The following is a 6,000-nucleotide window of genomic DNA, read 5'->3' as shown; positions in this document are numbered from 1 at the left end:
ATTTCTATAAATACATAGAACTTTAGTGAACCAAATCACTGAAGTTGATCATTAATTCCTTCTCATTCTTTTGTTATTTTCGATAATCTTGCTGTTCAAACTTGGTATCAGAGCCAATGGAGTATGAAGGGTCTCAAGGAAGCAATGCCAGCCGAACCAATGCAGATACTGATTCGAACAACCAAGGATCGATGTCTTCAATTCCTCCTATTCAGAATGTGGCACATTACCTGGCCACCAAACTCAGTAGTGATAACTACCTTTTGTGGCAAGCACAGTTTCTCTCCATACTCCGGCATCATCATCTCATGGATCTTGTTGAAGGAAATAGAAAGGCTCTGCTCAAAGTGATACCCAATCTAGCAGGTGAATGCAATATGGTAAACCCAGAATATATCAAATGATATGATCTTGATCAACTAGTCTTAAGTTGGCTGATTCTTCTCTTACTGAGGGTGTTATGGCCCAAGTTGTGGGTCTCTAACTTCGGCTGAGGTATGGTGCTCTCTTGCTAAGTCTTATTCCGCCCATGCTAGATCTTGTATTTTACAACTAAGAAGACAATTGCAGAGTTTAAAGAAAGGCCTTTTGTCTATTACTGCTTATATTCAAAAAGAAAAAATCGATAGCTAATAGTCTATTTACTGTTGCTGAACCAGTTCTCAAATATGATTTGGTTTTATATATTTTAGCTGGATTGGGAAGTGAATATGAAACTGTAGTTACTGCTATAACTAACAGACCAGATGCAGATAGCCTTGGCATTCATGACATAATTAGTTCTATTCTTAAACATGAAAGCTGGTACGAAGAGCAAGGGCGAATTTAGCCCGATTTGGGTACTTCACCGGATGCTAATATAGTTGGAGTAAAACCCAAAAATAACTCAGAGTTTCAAAATCCAACATATCAGTCGAATAGAGCAACCCAGAATTTGTATGGCCACGGTAGAGGCCGTGGGAGAGGACAACAAAATTTTCATCTCCAACAAAGTTTTAATCAGTCTTAGTTCTTCAATGGTGGTCACAGTAAGGCACCCCCTATCATCTGCCAGATCTGCAACAAACCACGACATGGTGCGTTGACTTGCAAAAAAGCAAAATATGTTTTTGCAAACAACAATGGTTCTGACTATGAACCGGCGGCTTACAATAACAGTCTCACTAATTCATTTCTCAACAACAATAATCAGTCGTTTGATCCCATGTGGTATCCAGACTCTAGAGTGACCCATCATATGACATGTGATGCCGACTATATCAACTATGTGGAGTGTGACTCGCACTATAAATTAACGTTTTGATTAGTACCATTGAATTAGTTGGGTTAGTCGAAAAATTCCTATTCAAATCTTGGGAATGGATATAAGTTTGAGATCGGTCAAAACACTATAAATTTTGGTGTCTTATTTAAGGGTTGTTCGTTTCCTCTTAACTCTTATCTCTTAAGAGCAATTTTTTAATTTTAAGAGAAAAATGGTTGTTCGTTTCCTCTTATCTATTATCTCTTAAAGTGCAATCATAGAACCTTTTGTTTTACAATGATACCCCCAAAAAGACAAACAAAAACCGTCATATATGGGGTCAAAATGGATATTTGATAATTTTCAGAATTCAGAATTCAGAATTCAAAACAACATTCTCTACATTCAGAATTTAGAGGAAAGAAAAGGTCATTAATACCAATATACCTCTTAATGTAATTATTACACTTTCAGATGTCAGACTTTTGAGCAAACGAACAGGCCCTAAGGGTGTTCATCAAAAACTAAAATAAAATGGAATTGACAAAACTGAACCAAAAATTCTAGTTAACTAAACTGGTCAAGTCGATTTCAATCTGGTAATTTTGAAAAATCAAAGGTAACCGATTCAATTTTGATTAAGCAATATGAAAAATCAATAGTTAACGAACTGACGTGTCTATATATATATATATATATATATATAATTGTTCGGGTCATGGCTAAGCTGGCCCTGCGAAACATGTGGTCGCCCAGTTTTCGCCTAGTTACGTCATCCTAGCTCAGCCACGTCAACCTAGCTCGGCCACGTCGGCATAGCTCGACCACGTCAACATAGCTTGGCCGAGCTACGCTATTATGGTGGCCCCCCACCTTCTCCATTCATCCACGTCAACCACACGTCACGTGGATGAGCACAACTATGGATAAAGAGGAATAAGGAACAACTCCGCTGGGGAATGGGACTCTATCCCAAATACCTCAGCGGCTAACCTCATCCCGACAACCCCAGAAGACCAATCTGACCAAAACACGAGTCTTCGGCTATAAAAGGGTACTCCATGCTCGAGGTAAGGGATCCCTAACTTTTGAGACCTACACTGCTATTTAGATCAGACTAGCATCCTTATACCCCCTACTAACTTGAACATCGGAGTACTTACCCAGGGATAAATCCTCGGGCCTTTAACTTCTCCTTTCTTAATCACAGGTCTTGAAGTGTGGCCTCGTCCTTGTAGCTTGACCCCGCCCTGCCAACAAGGACTATCTAGTTGTTCTCCTCAATTCATGCACCACCTTAGATTGAGCGGCATCAAATTGGCATCGTCTTTGGGAAACGCACAAAAAGCCTTTCCCAAATGTCTTTCATTCCTCACCACACAATTAAGAAAGCGATCAAAATGCGCAAGAATTAGTCTGAACAATCAATAGGTCGATCCCCATCTCAGGAATCTCGACATCATAGCCCTCCACATCAAGAAACTTCATAGCCTCCAGCCACGGTTGATCCTGTGCTGTTCCGAGTAATGCAAGAGAGTCGATAAGATCTTCGAGATGATGCAGACACTAGAATGCATGGCACCACCTAGCTGGGTCATCCCCCCTCACACCCCGACATGTACGAAGGACGACCCTCATCCTAAGGACCCCAAAATGCACCGATCGGAAAGGAGGGGAATGCAGTCCAAGCATGAGAAGCAAGACACAACAAGGTGGTCTACCTCCACGACCCACTCCCGCGAGCCTGACAACCACACACACAGTCGCACTACACAACCACGCTACACAGTCACCCTACACTACCATGCTACACAGCCGCGCTACACAACTGCACTACACAGCCGTGCTACACCACCGCTCACACACTCTCCCCTACCTAAAATGCCTCTCCCCATCTGACCTCTCCCCATCCGAGGCAGACTACGTCCTCAGAGAGATCAACGAAGGTATCAATAGAGACCACCCTGTCACACGCACACTGGTGCACAAGGCACTCTGACAAGGTTATTTCTGGCCGACGATGAAGCAAGATGCAGCCCACTTAGTTTGAAGATGTGACAGTTGTCAGCCACACTCCAATCTCCATTACTAGCCTGCAGTCCCCCTGAAGCCAATCACTAATCCATGGTCATTCATGCAATGGAGGATGGACATACTCAACCTCGTCCCCATTATGGTTGCTCAGAATAAGTTCCTCCTAGTGGTGGTAGACTATTTCACCAAATGGGTGGAAGTCGAAGCTCTGGCACACATTATTGCACATAATGCCCAAAACTTTTTCTGGCAAAGTATTGTCTGCCAATTTGGTATTCCGCGCATCCTCATCACAGACAACGGGACACAGTTCACAGAAGATCGACCATTAGACCATGGTTGTACACCGACCCCAGAGCAATGGGTAGACCAAGGTGACCAACTGAACCTTGTTGCACGGCTTGAAGACCCGGCTGGACCAGGCCAAGGGGAGGTGGGCCGAGGAACTACCAAGCATACTCTGGGCATACAGGACTACTCTATGGAAAGCCACCAGTGAGACACCCTTCAGCCTAACCTACGGAGCTGAAGCTATGGTACCTGTAGAGATTGGCTCTCCAACCCTCCAAACTAAACTCTTCGATGAATACCAGAACGACGAGGACCTCCACATAGAGTTAGACCTGATCGAGGAAGCCCAAGACTGAGCATATGTCAGGATGGTAGCACACTAGTAGAGGATGGCGAAGTACTATGACACTAAAGTCAGAAGACACGAGTTCAAGACAAGTGACCTCGTCCTCCACAAAGTCATAGTGTCCATGCCCGGAGAAGGGCCATATAAAGTCACCAAGGTTCTTGGTCCGAGCACCTTTAGATGTACTATCGATGATTCAATATTAAAAAAGAGCACCTTGTTCAAGCAAAATGTTGAGCACCTGACACGCCACATGCACGCACACCACACAGAACATACACGCCACTACACGACTGAGCTACACGATCGCACTACACGATCGAGCTACATGACCACACTACATGACCACACTACGCGACCACACATGTGTAGCTCAATTAACCCATTGACTCAGTTGACCTCCGAATGGCCTGAGCCCACAATGCACAACTCAGCAGCATATTGCCAACCTACCTGACTCAATAAACTTCCGAATGGCCTGAGCCCACAACACATAGCTCGGCAGCGTATTGCCGACCTACCTGACTCAGTTGACCATCGAACGGCCTAAGCCTAAAGTGGAGAAGAATGCCCCCGCCCCTTAGGGCCTAAGGACAGCCAACCAAACTCCGCTCTCCTACCGACTAACTCGGCCAGAGCTAGCCAAGCAACGGCTAGCCCTCGAAGGGCCCTAAAGGTTCCTGAGATCGGAAACTGAGCATCCCAAAGATGAGAGCTCAGAATGCACTCCCGCTTCACCAGTCAAAGGCTAAAGATCTCGTCCAAGGTAAGGCTGAGGAAACAAAAATAAAATATATAAGTTGCACACAAGTTTGGAACAAGAAAATTTCATTAAGTTAAAGCAACCAGTACATTAGGCGAAAGCTTGGCATACCGAGCCATTACAAGAGCAACAAAAAGAAAAAGAAGGGACCCATGGTAGTTCAATCCACAGAAGGGAAGTTGGTGGCCTCGTCATCCCCATCTTCATCAATGTCACCGCCTTCGCCTTCCTCACCAACAAGCTCATTCGAGGTAGGGGGCGTTTCATCATCATAGGCTTCCCAAGTCCGCGCAACATTGGCTAGCTTGGGATAGTGGCACAGTGCTCTCAGCCAAAAGACATTAAAACCTATTTCATAGGAAGCCGAAGTATACTGATCCATGTCATGTCAAAGTTCCACTATGTTCTTGTACCGCGCCACTACCTCCTTGGTGGCCTCTTGCTTCAATCATTCCCTCTTTGCCTTGAGTTCAGTGATCTCGTGCTTCAACACATGGACCAACTCTACTTGCTCGGCCACCTCCTTCTCCAGTGCAGCAGATCGCTCCCCAGCCGCCTGAAGCTCGGCCAATTGTGCCTTCAGCTACAAGTATTTGGAATGCTCCTTCTCGTACTCGGAATGCTCCTTCATCCAATGTACGATCTCCTCTTCACTCGCCATTTCTACACCTGCATCATGGAAGCACGACAGTAAGTACAAGAGCAAAGAAGCAAAGAAAGTACAAGAAGGTAAAGCAATGAAAGGACAGACCAGCCACCCTACGCATTAGCCCACTGAGTATCAGTATCTCCAAGCATGTATACACAATTACGTCTATCTTGTGGATCATGCTCAGAGTCGACCTTTCCTCCCAAGTAAGCGCCAACCATTGAGGTTGGGGCACTCTCGTTCTCGGCTCTTGTAGCATGGCCGGGAAGGGGAGGCCCCCATGATAGTGGACAAAGAAGAAAGTCTCCATCCAGTGCTTCACAGAGGAAGGAGCCCTGACCAGCACTTTGACATTCTTCCTAGTCGAGAAATAGTAATAGCTCTGCTGGTGAGGTTTAAGCTAAAGAAGGAAGCTCACCATACCCAGGGTCAATTCGATATCACGAACGGTGTAGTAGGATAGAAGGCCGACCAAAAACCTAAAGGAATTCGACATTAGTTGTACTGGCAGTACTCGGAACCAACCAAGTACCTCAGCAACCCCTTCATTTAGAGGAAACCTCAGCCCAACTTCCAAACTGTTCTCACACACACAAAGTTCGTCGGGGCCGAGCATTGGTTGCCATCTCACCGTGCTGTGGGCACCTCATTCGGAAGTCCTCGGGGATGTCATA

Source organism: Nelumbo lutea, chromosome 8, assembly GCF_056320005.1.
Source record: "Nelumbo lutea isolate HS-2025 chromosome 8, American lotus-T2T, whole genome shotgun sequence".
Lineage (NCBI taxonomy): Eukaryota > Viridiplantae > Streptophyta > Magnoliopsida > Proteales > Nelumbonaceae > Nelumbo > Nelumbo lutea.
The sequence above is the reverse complement of the archived record's forward strand: the minus strand, read 5'-3'. Positions refer to the sequence as shown.